The sequence below is a fragment of the Chanodichthys erythropterus genome, chromosome 5 (genome assembly GCF_024489055.1).
Source record: "Chanodichthys erythropterus isolate Z2021 chromosome 5, ASM2448905v1, whole genome shotgun sequence".
NCBI lineage: Eukaryota > Metazoa > Chordata > Actinopteri > Cypriniformes > Xenocyprididae > Chanodichthys > Chanodichthys erythropterus.
Window position 1 is genome coordinate 27,835,388 of NC_090225.1, and position 21,364 is coordinate 27,856,751.

Here is a 21,364-nt window from a genome sequence, read left to right on the forward strand (position 1 = left end):
CTTCTGAAGGGGCGGTCACATTGACAGTGATTAAACCACTGGAGGTCATTGCGTGTCTGTGCTCTTGGTTGCTACTCAACTGTATCAGTGTATTAACAGTATCGCAGTTCATTTGCATCAAGTTGAACACAAATTTGCTTAACTTTGTTTCATCGCCAACGGTTGTTGTCGCTCATCTCGCTGGAAATCCTGAACTCTCATTAAAAATGAATGACTGCAGGTTGCTCTGTCACCGCAAATCACTGGCGGTGTGAACGCCCCTTTAGGTGGCATCCTAACTGAAATGGATCCTCATAATTGACGGATTCGGAGCGTTCTTCATAGGCAGCAACACAAACAGAGAAGCACACTGGAGACTCAACCTACAACTGATTAAATTATTACTCTTAAAGACATACTAATACATAGTACTCACAAATATTGAATAAAATAGTACATTTTTATAAATAAAATTTGCTGCTCAAACATTTGGGTTGGACTGTATGTACTTACAGTGTACTTACCTAAGAAAGTTTTGGGTAATATAAGGAAACTACATGGGTTAAGGTTAGGTTTAGGGGTTAGTACCTAGTTACTACCCAGTTATTGTAATTACTACAATAAGTACATAGTATGTACATGGGAAACAGGACTGTAAAATAAAGTGCTACCAACATTTCTTATTATTAGTGTTAAAAATGCTGGTTATGCAGTGTAATTATACACTTAAGTACTCAATAATAATAATTAACTACATGTACTTACTATAGGGTTAGGAGTAGAGGTTGGTTTAGGGTGTAATTATGCATAATTTGTAGTTATTACTACAGTAACTACATGTAACATGTGTAACAAGGACACTGTAAAATAAAGTGTTACCAAAAAGTTTTATGTTCAGCTTAATGTTTCTGTGGAAATCATAATACATTTGGTTGGGACACTGACAAATAAGGTTTTTAAAAGTGCTAAAAAACATGGACATATAATTGAATTTTGAAGATTTATTAAGTGTTAACAATGGGATTGTGTTTTTTTTTATAATCAAGTAACACTGCTTTTGTCATTTTTTTACAATATGGACAAAATTTGTCACCAAAAAAAGTCATTCAGTTTAACTTAAATTTCAGTTTTACCAAATTACACTTTTGGTTATTCCAAATGACAATATTTTTAAACAATGTTAACAGGCTAGCTAGCTAGTTAGCTTGCTAACAAAAGGACAACCAAACATTTTATATTTAGTACAAGTTTTTGAAATATTACAACATTTTCCATGTTTTACAGCGGTTGTACCGAAATGACCTGATGTTTCGGGACATGTGTATGATCAAGTGAAAGCATGAATTTTTCAAATAGTTAAAAGAAATCATGTGGTCCTTTGCAGGTGTCTGAATGATGTCACATCCTGTCACATGATATTGACCGCATGACTTGATCCAAAATGGTCCCTTTATATTGGTTACTCCGAATTACATAAATTAAATTCATTTTTCTGGACATTCTATCTCCTAACAAAGCAACGACTTCTACACATAATTTTAATACCATTTTGTACTATGTTGATATATGAGGTTATAAAATCATGCCAGAATAAAAATACATTTATTACATTTTAAGATATTTTAATTACATATGAAATGGCTGTATTGGCCATTGGATGGTTAAACCGACTGACTTTTTGACACTTAAAAAGCTTTAAATGTAGCAAAATATAATTAAAACCTTTTGTATTTAATAAAAGAGATCTAGTTGTACTACCTTATGTACTTAGGATGTCATGTCTTTGTTTTTTATTATTATTAAGTTCTTTGGACAAAAAAAGACCAGTCACGTCATTGACCCGGTTGCACTTTATTTTAAGGTGTCTTTGTCACACTGTAATTATACATTTAAGAACTGAGTAATATTAAGTGACTATTAATGTACTTACTAATAGTAATTAATGTACTTACTTTAGGGTTAGGATAAGGGTTTGGTTTAGTTTATGGTTAGTTGCATGTAATTATCATTAATTTATAGTTATTATAGTAACTATTTGTAACATATGTGACAATGACACTAAAATAAAGTGTTACCCATTTTTTTTCAATTTTTTTTTCGATGAATAGAAAGTTCAAAAGAACAGCATTTATTTAAAATATGATTATTTTTTTTTGTAACAATGTACTATAAAAGTCTTTACTGTCACTTCTTACTGACCCTAAACTTTTGAATGGCAGTGTGCGTATATGTGTTATAAACAATTATTACACGGCTCTGTGGAATACTTGATTCTGATTGGTCAATCAGGTCATCTAGTGGAATGTTGTTCCCCGATAACATCCGCTGAAAACAGATAACACAGGCTCCTCCGGGTTTCTGAAGTCTACTACAGCATTATAAACTTGCTAGGAATGTTTTTTCTTCATTGAAGTTTTGCGTTTGGTGAGCTAATAAAACATTAAAATGTAATCAAATCAATATTTTGAGTACAGTTATTTAATTAAGTCATCCAGTATCATGGATTCGCTCTCTCTCGTTTCATACAAACGCAGCTGCTGCCATTTTGTGACTGTTGTTTTGTACACTGTTGGATTATAAGATAGCAAACAGGTATGATTTTAAAACAGTGCAATCTCAGATCAATATCTCTGATCCCCATAATTATTTATGTGGCGAAATGCGGTTTAATAAGTGGTGTGACTGTACCGTATCTCTTAAATGTCCGTCTAGTTTGAACTTGCCGAGCTAGCAACTGCTCTCTCCAGCGTCTCCGCGGAAGATTTGAATTTAAAGAGCTAATAAAATATTTTGTGTCTAATTATTTACTTATGTGGCAAGTAGCCATGTAATAAGCGGGATAATGTACATCCAGCCGGTTGTTATCTCAGAATAAACCCCTTCAGCCTGATTCAAGACCCCTCCGGATCACCCTGTCAGGGTTTATTCTGAGATAACAACGGCTGGATGTACATTATCCCTTACATAATATCTTTTACATATAATCGACATTCCTCCTGACTGGTCTGCCGTGCATTCTGGGATCAATACTGACTCAAGGCCTGACTTAAATGCTCAAGTTCTTAAAAGTGTGGTGGATTCTGATTGGCTGTTATTGTTTTTATCATTCAACTGGGGGGAAAAGGTTTGAAAGTGATTCCAGTGATATTGTTTCTCTGTGCTGTTATCAATGTAGTTGTGGTGTGGACTCTATATCTTTATCATTATAGTTATCATTCTTGGTGTGAATGTGCCATCAGGATTATATTGCTTCCTAGTTTTCTAAAGTCTTTGTGTCAGGAAAACACACATGACTCTCTCCTCCTCTACATGTGTGTTTCTCCCGGCAGGTGTTTTTCTATCTGAACTTAGATTGATGGAATTGTTATGTGTGTGTTGGATTGAGAGTAGCTCTTGTCTGAAGGTCATTCTCTCTTTTCTCTTCTTTGTTCCTACTGTCATCTGCAAGGTGGACACGCATCCAACTTCCCGCTCTCTCGCAAACCACTCAAGTGATTGCTTTCTCTCTAACAACACAAAATATGATCCAATTTTATTCTTTCCAGTGCTTTATTCTATTACACGCTTTATCTTATTAGTAGCCATTTCTCGAGGCCAAGGACGAACACCGAACCTGTCAAACGTGATTCAGACGGTCATTGGTCGAATGGGAAGACTGAAGGACAGGGGGTGCGATAACTGGCCAAACGAGGACGGGAGGACCTGGCGAGTGGAAACCGGATGCTAGTAAGAACGCGTTCCACTCGCGGCGCGCACAGCTGCTCTTTTACAAAACACAAACAGGGAGGCTTGGCTTCCAGCCACACCTCATCCTCTCCACGGTCCGTCCTGTCCCTTTACGCCGAACCGGAACCCGCTGATTTATCTCCCCACATCCCTCAGCACTACAACTCTCTTCCTCAGAGACTCTTTCCAGAGATAAACTTCACAAATATGTGATGTCACTGAAAGTAGAACAAACTTGAAAAAACTATCAAAAGTCAGCCCTTTTAAGCATTTACATGCAAATCAATTAACCACCTACAAAACTATGAAATTCGGAAATAATCATGATCTTGATGTGAAAACTTACATCAACATGTTTACACTGAATAAGCTGACAGATTTCCCAAACACTCCCCCTGCCTTCCATTGGTCGGTCAAACAGATAGCCCCGCCCCAATCTCATGGCATGAGCTGCGAGTTTGACTGTTTCGCAGCTGCACACATGTTAGACCCAGGACAACCAGAGCTGCGTTTATTGAGAAATAACACATTTCCTGTTTGCTTTCACACGCTTACACACACACACTCACTCACAGATATACACTACTTACAGTCATTGTGAAGATTAAAACTGCTTTATGAGAATAATTACAGCTTAATCCAATATTTATGTTGAGCCTATTGTCGTACCTCTTGTAATTGGCTTGTCGAATATGAGCAGCACTTGTTAATTGAGAAAAAAATGAATTGAGAACATCATATACCGACACAAACAGACGGAAGAACAAGAGACTGTCCATACCTTTACTGTGGAGGTACTACGTTACTGAACACACGTCCTGATATTGCTGAGTTAGATGCGTTCCTGGGTCAACATATTTTGTTGATTCTGGAACAACCCTATTCCTACCCCTAAACCTAACCCTACCCATAAGTTATCCTAAAATCAGAGGGAAATGATAGATGAATAACACTGATGCAGAAGCACCAATTCATGATTTTAAGCCTAAACTTGACATAATCTGTAAACTTGTCCCTCAAATCTGATGATTGATTTGAATGTTGTTCCAGGATCAACAAAAATGTTGACCCAGGAACATGTTGAACTTAGCAATATCAGGTTATGCGAACTGAACGGTTACCATATTTATATACCATGGTATTTATATTGTTCTCCAAGGAACCCCCAGAATACCCATGGCACATATCTAAAAAAATTCCTACTTACAAAAAAGTACCAAAAAGTACTATGGTACTGCCAAGTACTATAATTGTACCACATTATGTTGAACATGTATCATGCTAATTTCACGGTATATTTCAAAGTACCACCAGACAGAATATTATTGTGTAAAACCATCACTGTACTACAGCTCTGCCACATTATTATTATTTTTAAAACAAAACACAATACATTATCATGGTAATATATCCAAAAACTGTTATTTTAAGTTCTAATAATATTTCACAATATTACAGTTTAACTGTAATATTTCACAATATTACAGTTTAACTGTATTTTTTTTTTGTTGTATCAAAATAATGCAGCCTTGGTGAGCATAAAATACCACTGTAAAAATCTTACCGACCCAAAACTTTTGAAGTGTACAGTGCTACTGAATGTACCATGGTACTTACATGGTAATACAAAATACTTCCAAGAATATCATGGTACATATCTAGACTTTCAAAAAAGTACCAAAAAGAACCATGATTACTACTAAGTTTTTTTTTTTTTTTGACATTTACCATGGTATTTTCGGAAGTACCATGTTACATTTGATGGTACAGGTATTTCCACAGTTCCTTTTCATCAGGAAAAACAAACAAACAAACAAAACAAAACAAAACAAAACAAAACAAAACAAAAAAAACCCACTACAGTACTACCATGGTACACAGTCAAAAAAAAACAAAAAAACAATTTTTTTTTAGTGCCTAAATCACACTGTGAATAGATCAGTTATGCTTAATTGACATTTGCAACCTCCACTAAAACTGCAGGGTAAATTTAGCCACGTAAATGACTGCTAAGATCACTAAGATCTCTATTCTTTGTCTGAAAACCCGCAGGTTAAAATTAGACTACAGGTTATTTCGGTAAGAGGCAGGGAAGTAGCCTTTCCTGGATGTGAGGGAAAGTACTCAGGGTCACAATGGCCTGGGAGAGAAAGAGAGGAAGAGAGATAGGCCTGTATATGTACACTTGTGCGTTTAGAGAGGCAGTATGTGAACATGCAACAATTCAGCTGCAAACCTGTGGGAGAGCGCAAAGCTTACAGTCTTAAGAAAGTTTACTGCACATGAGGTTTTATGATAATTGGCATTGAGAGAGGGAAGTAGTGCAAGTGTCCCTGGTGCCAAAACTCTGCTTATGTGCGCATACAAATGCAGGCTCTGTCGAATAAAATCCTCATCTGTTCTGTGCCCATAAACAACAGTAACACACTAAGCAGACATAATGTATAGGGAGTATTAGAAGACAGTGTTCACACACACAGTCGTGCAGTCTGCTTCGACACACTCAATTCAGTAGACAAATCAGGGGCCGGTTGCATAAACATAGACACAGTCTTAAGATAATGGCTTAGAAATAGTCTGACTAACTAAAGTCACTGAAGAAAGATCGTTGCATAAAATAAGCACACAGCAGTCTTAAGTAAGACTGTCTATATTGCATTGCTTTGTGGGAAAAATAAGACGCTGAACAACTTAAACAAAATGGCCGACAGTGGGCGCTCGTCACAATTTTCCTTCGCTGAAAATATTTGTATTTTGGAGGAATACAATGCTTCCAAATCCACTTTAATGAATAAATTTAGCGACTACAATGCCAATAGCAAAAAAAACAAGGCGTGGACAACAATAACTGAAAAAGTTAACAGCGTAAACCCGTCTGTCTCGCGATCCGTCAAAGACGTTCAGAAACGATTTAAACATATGGTCCAAGAGGCAAAAAGGAAATATTCAAGCGAAAAAACCCTGCAACAGGTGGGGGACCAAATCCTAAATTGAAAAGGACAACGGAAATGATAATTGAAATATATGGAGAGGAATCTCCGATGTTTTGGGGAATCCCCGGGGGAGGGAGCGGAGTATCCGGGCGGACGTTACCTGCAGCGGGGGAGGATACCGCTGTCGCATCAGTTCCGCTTCAACAGTCTCGTGAGTAACAATGTTTCGATAGTTATTGTTTTTGCTTGATTTAAAAAAAAAAAAAAACTGTACTATTGTTTTGGGTTGAGTACCAATTTTTACCGTCTAGTAGACTGCGAGGTGATTTTAACATTGGTCCCTGAAAACAATGAAGCGCCTGTGACGAGCCAGGACCAAACAACACAAAGCGAAGGTAAAGTTATGCTTACAGTCTTTAAACCGCGAGTTATAAGTTACCAAGTTAGTTAATCCTCTATTATTCCTTACAATGATGTAGTTTTTAAGTTAAAAACAGATTAACAGTGTTTAAAATAATAAGTGGACACAGATCAGGGAAAGTAGCTTGTAATGCCATTGTAACGTTAGTGCTTATGCAATCACTATTTGCTGAGGACAGTGTTTTCAGATTATAGGTTATATAATCAAAGACTACTTTTGTCAATAGGTCTATATTATTTTTTTGTCAATATAGGCTATAAAAAAAATGTAATTTGTAAAAATGCAGAACATTTTCTGTGATGGGTAGATTTAGGGTGTGGGTTATATAGTTATAACATGTTTAACTATCTATTTCTAAAAACAAAAGAAGTTTATGCAGTGTCTCCATTTAGATAGCTAAGTAAACGTGTGTGTAAAAAGTTTTTTTTTTCTAAAATTAGTGAACTACAAGTGAACTTTAGTATGTAGTAAGTAGTATGCAGTATGTAGTGCATTTTTGCAGAAGAAAAAGTACAACAAAACTTTCTAATTTTGCTAATGTTGTTGTTTTTGTTTGTTTGTTTGTTTTTTTGTAAAGAAGATGATTTGGACAGCACCCAAATGGCACCTGTGGGACATGGCTCAGACACAGACACACAGAAAGACACTACAAGCAAGATAACCATGAACAATATACTTGAAAAGCAATATGAAATATTAACACTGGAAGAGACTAAACTAAAATTAGAAATAGAAAAACTAGAATTAGAAAAAACTAAGCTAAAGTTGGAGCTACAAAAACTTGGACATGAACTATAGATCTCAACGACCATTGTCCAAGAACTAGTCAAATAATTGTATTTAATAATTCCAGTTATTTAATTTTGAATTTACTTCTTATGTTTACATACAGAATCTTTAGATATATTTAAGAGATTTTAAGTATTTTAGTGAAAGTTAATGTAGTTGTAATTTAAAGATTATATAGTATTTCAGCTGTTTTTACTGATACTATGCATCAAATATTGTGTATTGATTCTCAATGAATAAATTATAATATGTCCAATTCATTTAAAAGTTATCAATTCTTCCATTTTTCTCAGTCAAACTGAGAAAATGTTTTCTACAATCATTTGTCGAATGTAACGCCCAGTTCCATCTTCATCTCCTGCCTCTGCGATCTCCAAAGTGGGTTCTTCAAAAATTTGGTCATCCTCCATGTCTGGGAGTGCAAGATTTCTATTAAAAGGAAAGTGATCTTTTACTCATGTAATTTATAATCATTGGGGAATATGTAGCTAGGTGTTTTAATTACAGTTAAAAACTTATTACCTTGCCATGTTGTGCAAAACAACACATGCACAGATTATGTTGCAGACTCTTTCTGGTTTCATTTTGAGCTCTGCATGCAGACAATGAAACCTTCGTTTCAGGACTCCAAAACACCTTTCAATAACATTTCTTGTTTTGGCATGGGCTGTGTTGTACCGAGTTTGAGGCACACTGACTGGGTTCAAGAAGGGTGTTAGAAGCCAGGGTTTTAGTGGATAACCAGAGTCACCCAAGAGCACACCCTGCAATTCTCCTCTCTCAAATGCATCATGAATTTGGGAATTCACTAAAATTCTTGAGTCATGGGTTGATCCTGGCCAACGAGCGACACAGTTGAGCACTCTCAGTTTGGCATCACAAATTGCCTGCACATTAATACTGTGGTAGCCTTTCCTATTAACAAACAATGGCTCATGAGTTGAAGGTGCTTGAATCCTAATGTGTGTTCCATCAATGGCTCCTACAACATTTGGAAATCCAGCAATGTTGAAAAAATCTGCCTTCACCTTGTTCAAGGTAGAGACATCAGTCGGATAAAGTGGAAGTCTGCCTGACAGTGCATGAGCAACCCGATGAATAATTCTTGATGCTGTAGACTTATGTACCCCAATTAAGTCTGCAGCTGCATTTATAAAACATCCTGTGGCAAAGAAACGTAGAGCTAGACATACTTGTAGCAGTGGAGGGATGCTAAAATTTCTTGAAGTTTCAGGCCTCAGATGCTCCGCCAAGTCAATTGCTAGTTCTTGTATTGTATGTCTTGGAAATCTTAGTTTCTCCAGCAGTTCCTTTTCACAAAGTACTTCCAATGGGTTTGAACGGTCTTTGAAAACTCTTTCTCTTCTTATTGCCCTTTCATAAAACCAAAGATTAAAATTTGCCATATCGCAAGACAAAGTTGGGCCACTTTTGTGAATCTAGAGCATATTTTTCTTTTGACAGTTTGTTTCTATGGCAACATAGATTGTAAGAGAAAGTTAGCCAAGGGGGAACCAGTCTTACTTTTTTGTCTCAAATTAGACCAATCTAAAATTTTATGCAACCGACTTAAAAAGTAAATACCAGTCTTAAAGAAAAAAAATAGGCGACTAACTTGTAAGACTAGTCTTAAATAGATTTATGCAACCGGCCCCAGAATGTTAATTCACTTCAATCCTGTTCGCATGATTTGAACGTGTAATAAAGGTACAAGATGACAGGTAATGTGATGCGCTCCTCAATCAAGTGTAGTATTAGCTGTAATATTTAAAACTCCTATTTATAATTTGTCATTTTAATCAACCAGTCTTGCCTGGAAAAACAAACATGAAATCAAGCTAAACATTTCCGTCGTTTACTGGACTGTGAAGGACAGTGAAAGGGCAACTTACACTTATGAGAGAACACTTGGAGAACATGATTTTCATTTTAAACAAAAAGAAAATAAAAGAGTTTAAAGCACTATGCAAGGATACTTGATATGATATATACTTGATATATGTTGATAATGCAAAACTCCCTACTAATTCCATTATACCCTCTACTGAAGCCGTAAAAATCAGATAAAAAAAACATCACAGTATTGATGTCAACTATAAGCACATTGATGCACATATAATTCACCTTTACAGTAGCAAAAATTATCTGTTTAATTCTAAGGGTCAACAAGAGTGTAGCATGTCATGTAAAACTAAATTAAAGGATTAGTTTACTTTTAAATAAAATGTTCCTGATAATTTACTCACCCCCATGTCATCCAAGATGTTCATGTCTTTATTTTTTCAGTCGAAAAGAAATGAAGGTTTTTGATGAAAACATTCCAGGATTGTTCTCCATATAGTGGACTTCAATGGACTCCAGACGGTTGAAGGTCAAAATGACAGAGTCAGTGCAGCTTCAAAGGGCTTTAAACGATATTCTACTTATACAATATTCTACGTATTCGTCAAAACTCTCACTCTGTATGTACTACGCCTTCCCTATTCTCTTTGTTTTTTTCTGCAAGTAGAATAGGGAAGGCGTAGGACATACAGCATAAGCTTTTTGAAGAATACGGAAAGCGGAAGCACGTGCAAGGCATTAATTTGTGTTTATAAAGTTTAAACATCATTTCGCTAGATAAGACCCTCATTTCTCATCTGGTATCGTTTAAAGCTCTTTGAAGCTGCACTGAAACTGTAATTTTGACCTTCAACCGTTTGGAGGCCATTGAAGTCCACTATAAGGAGAATAATCCTGGAATGTTTTCATCAAAAACCTTACATTTTTTTCGACTGACGAAAGAAAGACATGAACATCTTGGATGACATGGGGGTGAGTAAATTATAAGGAAAATTTTATTTAAAATTGGACTAATCCTTTAAAAAACCTTGACTAATATACAGTAAGTAGACTTCAGGAAAAATAAATAATAACAGCCCTTTTTAAAGTCAATGTGAAATGCTGTTTCCTACTCATTTTAATTACTCAGATGTATTTATGAGTAAAACAGGACATTCAATGCGAAAATTTATAGGGTGGGGCCAGGGATGGGTATCGAGAACCGGTTCCATTTTAGAATGGAGTTTTCAAGAACCGGTGATTCGAGAAGAAACATGCATTTCGTGCATTTTAAATCCCTTTGAGTACACAGAAAAGTGATATACAAATGTACCAAATTATTATTATTATTATTTCGATTCTGCTTATTGGCTCCTGTGTGCATTTTAATGTGATTTTAAACCATTCAAGCGCAAGAGGATGCGCTGTTTTCTGTGCTGCGTGCACATCGATACGAGCACACAGAAAGCCGCTTCTCATATATTGGATATGTGCAGCTCTTAAAGTGACACAGCAGCTAATATTCCTGCTGCCGTCTCTATAATAACGTTAATCAAACTACAGTTGATAAAAAGAACATTCACTTGCTCTATTTGACTGAATAACTTTTGTAATTATATTTGTAATGTAGCCTATATTTTATGCATAAAGTGCAGTAAAGTTCAGTTGTATTTATTTGTGCAATTTGTTTATTTGTTCTTTTTTAATTATTGAGTGTTTACTTGTCTTTTATAATGCTTACATTTTATAAAAATGTATATTAGTTAGGCTAGTTGTTTTTGTTATAGTATTTTTTTAACCATAGGCAAAAGTTCCTTGTGTAAGTGTTCTTTAGTCTGTTGATTTTTGTTCATGGTATTCAGCTACAATGACATGTTTTGCAATAAGACTTAGAATAAATATGAATGATATCTAAGTTTTTGTTTTACCTTATTGACAGTATGCATTGACATCACTTTCCCGCAGGAACACACTTCCTCAGCTGGACTGAGTGGCAAAAGAACCTGCTGCATGACTGGATTTAATAGGGGAAACGGCAAAAACGTGAGTAAACCAAACGATTACACTAAAGTTTGGGCTCAATATTGTTCCTAACAACTTTTCAAAGAAATCTAATCCATGGATATTGACATGCAGCCAGGAATTGTGTTTCCTTACATTTATATGTGCCTGATTTCAATGCCAGGGAAAAACATAAAGCAAATCTAACTGTGAAAGCTTTATATAAATACAATATCGGTAGGTTTAAATCCGCGTAATCACTTATATCAGTGTTATATATATATTGTCAAATCATCCAGCCCTAAAACTTGTATCGTTTTTGTCAGGGTTTATTTAAAAAAAAACTATTTATACAGAATATAAATATTTAGTTGTCAGTTTGTCATCTCATTAAAATGAGTTGTCATTTTACCCCAAAATCCAACAGTTTTACACAAAATGATAACTGCAAATCCAAGTTTCGCTGTCAGTCCAGTTGTTTCTGTGAATTGCATCGATCCATTTGCTTCTTTTTTCTGTAGCTTTTGACAGTCTGTAAAAATATACCTCAGATTTTTTGTCAAATCTATTTGTAAAGTCAATCTCAAAGCTCTTTCCCGTTTTAGATGTGTTTTGTGTTTTTTGCGCCATTCATGCTGAAAACTAATGCTGCCACTCAGTCTTTGTGCCACTCAGTGGGCGTAACGGCAGTCACAACAGCCGACTATGGCATCACGAGCATACCCTTATTGGAATTGAAATTAGGAATCGATAAGAATCAGAATCGATACGCAGAAGAGGGGAGGGGAGGGGGTGATAAGTAAGAGGGATTTGTCACATGAGCCGATTTGCTTTGATAAAAGATTCCAAAGACAAATGTTTAAATTAGAAATGATGTGTACCAACGAGTTGCATACAACAATAACAGGAATTTGCCTAAAGGAAATAAATAGGATGAATTTAGATTTTATATTACATTAATGTCGTGGCATAGCTCAGATAATTTGGTCTTGGAAGAATATGATGAGAAATATTTCAGATCATATTGAAATCTTTTTATTGCACACTTATCAGAGAAAACAAACCACTTAAGTCCCCTTAATGGCGAGCCAGATATTACCTGAGTACATTAGAGCAGATGTCTGAAACGTTACGGTGTCTTACCAGCTGTTGTGCCAGTTTAGCACAGCAAGAGTCTGAGATTCTAGCGCAAACAATGCAAGGCAGCGCACATGTATGCACACGTGTCTAAACACACACACGCAGTTGAAACTGACATGAAGTTTCCAGACAAGTACACCCAACTGCCGAGTAAAGCGGGCCGTGTCAGTGATTAGCTGTCAGAGCGTAGGCATCCTCCTCATTGGAATTAAAGAGGTGCAATTAGGAGGAGGAGGAAGTCTCATACATCAAACTGGCTTTGAACTGAGGAGACGGCACACAGAGACTGAGAAAGAGAGAGAGAGCTCACCAAGACTCACTTTATCGTTGAGAAACTTTGATTGTTTAATACACACACACACACACACATTTTCTTTCCTTCTCCAAAACACACATTCTTACCCGGTAACCCTGCAACTAGCCATCTCTCCATAACAATACAACCCTCTTATCTCTATTCATATAAAAGGCAGCTTTGATCTCTCACAACATGTGAAAAAATGAGGACTGCAACAAAAAGGCTGGTCACAAAGTCAAAAACATGACGGGGGAATTTAAAAAAAGCGTCAGAAAGAGAGATCGAGTGAAAGTGCTCCTCAACATCACACAGAATTTTCTCATCCTCCAGCAAAGCAGCTCCCACAGAGCATCTGCGTTGTCCCAGACTGTCTGAAAAACAGATTTGAGTAATTTTGCCCTTTAAAAATGCATGTGTTCTTGTATTATTCATCTTCAGGCTGCATGCAAATTCTAAACATCGGCATGAGAAGAAGGATCTTCTCGTCTGAATGAAGAGCATTGTTAAGCTCAATCAGAACCACCGACTAATGATCTGGTATTCTGCAGGAGTAATAAACCAACTTGAACAACTTGATAATGCCGGGCTCAGTCTACACAATATTTTTGGCTGTTACGAAATTAGTCACTGTGTCAGATTATATGATTTTGACTCTACAAACATGTCATACTACATGTTACTCCCTGACCATTCATCGCTTGCCGTCTTTAACCCTGTGCGTGCAGTCATGAAGGAGGCGGGACTATCGACTGACAGGAGGAGCCGTGAACGTAAACAAACAATGGCTAGCAGCGCGTTTTGTTCTGTCTTGCCATCAGAAAATCCCAAATGTGGACACATATCTAGATTGCATGTATATTTGGATTTCCTCCACAGAGAACTGAAGTAACATATGTTTAATTTATCTTTATAAAACATCTTTATATCTTTATAAACATTATAAACGCAGGAGTATTGTTGCCTTAGCTCCACAAACATTTCCTTCATTTTAAAATTCCTCCAAGCAAAAATTATATCATTGTCTCTCTTTCGTTTCAGCATGTTTAAAAGCATGCAGGAAGGCGCTTCTGTACTCCTATTGGCCAGTGTCACACATGTGACAGAACTCTTGAAAAAAGTCTGTTATGAATCCCCACGAGGCCCTCCTACATCAATCAGATTGTGGCAAAATTGGGCTAAAATCATGTAGTCTGAACCAGGCATAAGGGACATGTTGAGAAAAATCACAACTTAGTTCCTGTAGACTTCCCAGTTGACATAATTGTCCAGCTTTTTGTGTTTTCACTATTATACTGTAGGGGGTGCTATTATGCATCTTCTGAAAGAGGACTGAATCTCAGGATCAAGAAGCAGAAATAAGCAATATGTAAGCAAATGTAAAATAACGCGTTCATCAACATTAAACAGCATATAAATCAAAACTTTACAGAATTAAATGTCGACCCAGGAAGAGGTATAGGACTGTGAAGATTTGGGGGTGTCATCTACGTTTTGATCATCGTTCTGAATCCGATCCAAGCATGGTCTTTGACAAAAATGCAATTTTCTCAGCTTTTTGCTCCAAATGTTGCTTTTTTTAATGAAACGTACCCACAAATTATGTGTTGATAAAAAGGAATGCATGAAGCTAGAATAAAATAGATTTGTTTTGTTTAAAAGCAGAGGCTCTGTTCTTTCTTTTGATATATTGCATGTTCAGATATTCATGCAGCAAAATATTCGGGGGGCCATGAAAATTAAAATGTTTAAATTATCAAAAACGCAGGTGGGGAAAGAGTTAATGTCATATTTGGTTCTCTTAGAAAGCAATAAGATTGAGAGCAATGTCTCCAGCTTAGAATAAATACGATCGAGGCATTTGTTGACACTGTAAAATAAATGTCTCACTATAGGCTTAACATTTCCAAACGCTCCAAATCATATTCAAAATCTTCAACATGTCTTCATTTGAATCATTTTTTCTTTGGTCTCTGTTGGCATTGGCCTCAAGGCATTCTTAAGAATCAAACCAGAGAATTATAAAGGCCAATCTTTCACATACCCTTTCACGATCAACAATCATATTGTATCATATTCATTCTTTTCCCTTGTAGCAGTGAAGGGAAGCCAAAGATTGAAAGGAAAAGGTTCCGGAGATGGCAACACACAAATGAATTCAGCGTTTTCTCCGAAGAAAAGGCCACCCAGCTTTGGCAAAGTCAAGCAGTGCATTAAAGACTAAGTGCAGTGTTGGGGAAAGTGGCGTTTGCTGACAGAAGGTACACGTTCAGAACGGGAGCCTTTATTTCGCTCGTGACATTTCGTTTCCGTGGTGCCCGAGGGAGGCAGCTGTTCTATTGGAGCTCGGCGGAGCAGAGAAGCTGCATAGATTTCTGAACGGCCATGGAGTCTGCATCTTTACTCTATCCCTCTATTTACTCAGGGATTACGCTCTCATTCCTGGGAAGGGAGAGAGAGGTAGCAGGGAGAGGGACAAAGTGATTTGAGTATAAATAAGTGGGTGCACACATACCCCTTCTCCACCAGAATGGTTCGTGTTCTGGAGCGAGAGCCTGTTCTCAGACCGACTTTCCACAGACTTGAGAAATGAACAGTGACATAACGCTACTATGTGTTGTTTACCTGCCTATAACCAGTCTAAAAAACATTGCGTGTCCCGGTGTTTGTGCAGGAGGTGCGGCGCTTTTGTTTTGCTGTTCACAGTACCGGGAGTGATTCTAGCGAACCGGCAGCTTGCATAAACAGCCAGTACTCTCATCTGTCCTTTTCAGAGATAAACTGAAACTAAAACCGTTGATTCACTTGCTCTCTCGCATGCTGGGTCTCTGTCGTGCGCATAGTTTTATATATTTAGATGTAAAGGGCAATGTAATGAAACATTATTACATTGCTCAACGACACAGCACAAGTATTTCTCCGCCCCCGGCTCCCCAGCTCTGTTCGAGACAAGCAAGTTTTTAGGGCTGGAGTTAAACCAATCTTTACATTCCAGAACCCCGTTTTTCTTGCTGCAGAATTCACAGGAAAATCTGTCACTCATAAAAGAGAACGTAATACTCTAGTATTAAGTATTAATACTTTAGTATTAAACTCCTAATTTACTGCTTATTAAAAGATCGGTGACTTAGTTGGTTCAAACTTGGCATGTTTGGTTCGATTAAAATGAACCCTGGTGCGATTGCTTGGTTAGTGCGGTTCATTTGAACATATGTGAACGCTGCCATCCGAACCCTGGTGCGCACCAAACAAGCGGACCGAGACTGCTGAAAAGATGGGTCTCGGTCCGCATCCAAACGAACTCTGGTGCGGTTCGAATGATATATGAACGCAACACCGACCAAAGACATGTAAACGAACCAAAAACAGGAAGACGAGACCCAAAAAGGACAGAATCCTCACGCATGTCGGTTTTTCTTGTCATAGTCGTGAGTTTGCCCATCACAGGCATCAGACGCACATCTCCACGCATTAGATCATTTGTGTGTGACGGATGAATTCCCGTCGCTGTTTTGACTCCTTTACACATTTTATAAGCTCTTCACGAGTTCCCAGCTGGCCAAAATACCATCATATGCAGGCTACACACACACAACGAGGGCATTTACCACAGCACACAGCATTGTTTTGGCTGTTCTGTAAATTAGTAGTATGCCTTAAGGTTTCGGTATATTTTGGTTCGGTGATAAAATTGCTAATCTGAACGCTAATCAGACCAGGACTAAATTTTTTTTTTCTTCTTTGGTCCGGACCAAATGAACCAAACGAACCTACAAGTGTGAATGCACCCTCTATCTTTGAACGTTCGCTTTGTAGACACTGGATCTCTACTTTCGCCTACGTCACGCATGACCTTTCCAACGTGATTACGTAATGTGTGGCACATGACAGAGCAGTTCAAGATGAGCATTTGTGGTTAAAAAGTATATACATTTTTTTTTTAAGAAAATGACAGATCTGGGATCATGTAGAGCTCTCTGAAGCTGAAACTGACATTTGGACCTTCAACCCGTTGAAACCCAGTTGAAGTCCACTATATGGAGAAAAATCCTGTAACGTATTCCTCAAAAATCTTTATCTCCTTTCGACTGAAGAAAGAAAGACATGAACATCTTGGATGACATGGAGGTGAGTAAATTATCAGGAAATTGTAATTCTGAAGTGAACTGATCCTTTAATAGTTAGTAAGGTTTAGGTATTGGGTAGGATTAAGAATGTAGAATAAGGCATTATTATGTGCTTAATGAGTACTAATAAACAGCCAATATTCTAGTAATAAGCATGCTAATAAGCAACTAGTTAAAATACCCTGAAATAAAGTGTTACCAAGAGAACAAATATGGCTCTTGCATGTTCATTTATTAAAGGTGATGTGTGTAATTTCAGGGCCACTAGTGTCATCAAACAGGTTAATACACTCCTCCCATCTGCAATTAACTGGACAAAGGGTCCCATTTAAAACTCATGGCATTGGCTGTGTCAGTGTTGCTCTGTATGGTTGGCCAGGATGTGCAAATAAACAAACAAACAAACAAAAACTTTTAAATAGCATTTTTTAAAAGTTTAATCCATTTAAATCAATTCAGTGCAATTCCACATATTTCCCCTCCAATTTTTTTGCAGAAGATGTGAAAAAGTCTGCAGATTCCATCTGGTATCATGTATGAGCGAGTTTGTTATTTAAAGTAGCTGAAAATCTGAAAGCAGGGGAGGTGGGTGAATGATTTAAGCCCCTCTGTAGTACAGTCACATGACCCGGTGCTCTCCTTTGAGGATGGGGCCTCTCAAACAGTTGCCACGGCAATGCACTCTCTGCCCCGTGAACCCCAACTAGCCTTTATTCCCTGTGCAACCGAACTGTACCAACACTAGCTCCAAAACAAAGTGTTACTCAATAACATCATGAGAGACTGAGGGAGGGACACACAGAGAGATAACAGACCAGAATGAGAGGGAGAGAAAAGATGCTGGACTGGAGGGGAAGGGGAGAGAGCCCCACTGGGAGCATTATCCAACCCTGTAGGGCCAAAGAGCCCGCTCAGGATTTCCACACTCCAGTTGTAAACAAAGAGCCTTTTGATGCTCTCTCAGCCTCAAAGACATGGATGACTACTCAATCATGTGACCACAGAGCAGTCCCTGCCGTTCACACGTACACCGTAGCCACACACAGAGTTACACCCATCGACATATACAAAGTCACATTACTGATGGAAAGGAGACCTTTGGACAAAAGGAAGCAGTATGTGCACCTGCAGAGACAAAGATATGGAAAAATGTGCAGTCATTTCTCGATAGATCTGAATGCGCATGCACACAAATGAAGAGATTTGCCGGCAACACGCACTTATTTCTGCGAAGAGAGACATGGCCTCTATTCAACATCTCTCTCTCTGTCGCCAGTGCTGAGCACTCAGAGAAACAGCGAGAGGCAGAAAAACATGTCATGCAAGAGGGAGCCTATTGTGCCATGAAGGGAACAGATGGAACCTCCCACAAACCACTGGGCCCTTCATTCTCCTGCCTTCCTAAAAAAAACACCGCCACAAACAGCAACATTGGCTCTGCTCACCCATAAAGCGCCTTTGCTTCTACATCCACTCAGGAATTCTTACAAAGATGTGAAGGTGTCCATGTGCAATCTTGCAGGCAGAGATTCGTTTATGTGTGACTAACGCTCGCTGAGCACGTCACGGGAATCCCCAAAAAGAACTTGTGCATACCCCGCCTAGATATCGGCTCTTAAACGCTTCTCCTAGCAGTCGCTCGCAATCTGTGGAGCTCACAATCCCATCGTTAGCATGTGTGCCAGCAGGTGAGTTAGGCGAGAGGAGTTTGAGAATCTCAAAGCTTTGGCATTATGTGAATATGTATGAAGGAATAGGCACGAGAACGAGATCCAAAAAGTCTGATGACTTGATTTTTACATTTTCTGCTAATAAGGCAATGTGAGTGGTGTTTGCATGTTAAAGAAAGTTGCTGGCATGATGCAAGAATGCTGAGGGCAGTTTCCAAAATTCTAGGTAGTGTCTAGGGTGTTCTGCTTAGTTTTTGGTTGATTTCTATGTTGCTTACAGGCCTTGTCAGTAGAGTCCACCCTGATGTCTGTATGATATTCTGGATTTTTTTTTTTTTTTTTTTCAAGCTTAGCGTTAGTTCTGGCAGGTCACATTAGTCAAGCTTGCATCAGCTGACTCTCAGCTGATCCACGTCTACCTATAGGAATACGACACCAATCACAGTATCCATATATATATAAGGTCTATTCCAAGCGTGCCGCACAAGTCTTAAAAAGTGAAGCCAAAACGTCTTGATCGCCCCCCTGGTGGTTAGTCTCAGTATAGGTCATAAAACTTGCCATGTAATATAATGGGACGTGAGAAACTAAACAATTAAATTACACTTCAAATAATGTTTTCTAAAGATAGTTTCTGTCATTTTATGTAGTTTTTATCACACTGATGTAAGTTCAAGTGTTTGTTTTTTTAAAATAACTCATGATCGGCAGCTGTGATTGACAGCTTTTCTGAGCTAAGTAGTCAGTGAGGTGCCAAAACACTTTTTTGTGGATTTTCGTGAAGAGATTGGTGCTTTAACTTTAATTTCTACGTTTCCATAACTGTTTTTTTCACATCGATATAATGAGTTGTTCTGCAGTACAATAGCGTGTAACTCCACTTCATGCTCACTACTGCGCAGACTCAGGTCCCAAATCAGCACAAGATATCAGCGCCATATTGGGACATTGGCGGCTTTACTATTCTACAATGGAAGAGTGTGTGTCATCCATATTTTCTGGTCCATTCAGTATTATCAGCAGCTTTATCATGTTACTCAGGAGCTGTTTACTCTCCTCCATCCCTAGCTCCTCCTCTAGTCCAGTTAAGATTTGGCCTCTGATGTACCTCTTCGAATCAAGACTCATTTTTTATGTTGTTACATTAAACTATAGGCATTAAGGAAATTAATTATATCGCAATATCTTTATGTTGGTTCTGTTCGTTTTACCCTAAGGGGGTTATCGCTGCACTCCCTGTTCTTCCCCAGAACAGAACCATACCCCCAATCTAAACTGTGTGCTAATTAATTGTCAATTATTGATGATAATGGTCCTGACAGAAATATAGTTGGGGTCCTTCCTTCAATATTTTTTCACCCACTGTATCTAAGAAAAGTAATAGCACACCTCTCTTCAACAAGTCACATGACTTGAGGTATTTTTCATGGGATGGATTACAAACCAAAGTTTAATACTTAGGGATAGGGGTTTGTTTAAATTTGCGACTCTTAACTAGGGGTGTCCAGTCCTGCTCCTGGACAGCCACATTCCTGTAGAGTTTAAATCTAATCAAACACAACTGAACAAGCTAAACAAAGTTTCCAGGATTACTGGATGTTTCCAGGTTGGAGCTAAACTCTGTGGGAAGGTGGCTGTCCACAAGCAGGTTTGGACACCCCTAAAGCAACCACAACAAAACATACAAAAATCATACTCCCATAAAAGCTAAAAACACCAAAAACGTTGGGATTCAGGTACAAGCTGGAACTACAGTATCTCAGCCCAGGAAGGAAGTCTTGATTGACAGGGTGAGCCGTGATGGGTAGGGTGGGGTTAGGGTACTTCGGTCCCTGCTGGCCCTCACTGTTTACTTAACTTCCCCTCCTCTCCAACACCACAGCTGGACAACCACATGGGCCAAAAAAGGGAGGTGTATGTGTGTGTGCATTGTGTGGTAGTAGTCCTTCCACACCCAATTTCAAATTTCACTTTATCTCCAGCCCTGACAATTAGAGCTGCCTCTATCTGTCATGGCTTCAGGCTGGGAGCCACGGAGGGGCGGCTGACAGACAGGACTTTAATTAAAGTAGTCCCTTCAGCAATGACCATTTAGGCCTAGCTACCACTAACACAGGGTGGGGAAACAGAGTGAGAACGTTAAGAGCTATAACAGATAGCAGTAAGCGCTTCACCTCACCACAGGTTTAGATGCTGCCTACCGGCTTATGTTCTAAATAAAGGCCCTAAAATGCTTTCTGAAATTAGCTTTCTCCAGGGTGTGCATGTAATTTGGCGTTGAAAGTTGTGTGTCATAGTTCAGATTAGCAGAGCTGAAAATACTCACAGTGAAGTGACACAAGACGTCTGCTTTTCCAGGAATATGAATTATCTGTGACATGTAGGAGGTTAAGAGCTTTAGTTTGAGTAGCACATATTTTAGGAACATGCAATTTGTACATGTTTACCTTAAAGATCACCCC

General features: G+C 38.1%; 1 protein-coding gene and 1 long non-coding RNA gene across 4 annotated transcripts in view; one reads left to right on the forward strand and one right to left on the reverse strand.

Moving 5' to 3' along the window:
* LOC137020781 (protein quaking-B-like) overlaps positions 1 to 21,364 on the reverse strand; it is a 127,827-nt gene that overhangs the window by 17,948 nt on the left and 88,515 nt on the right. The window lies entirely within an intron of this gene.
* Positions 6,775 to 7,774, forward strand: LOC137020186 (uncharacterized). Its single transcript, XR_010895152.1, has 3 exons — positions 6,775 to 6,849; positions 6,950 to 7,033; positions 7,637 to 7,774. It is a non-coding gene; the product is annotated as an uncharacterized lncRNA (long non-coding RNA).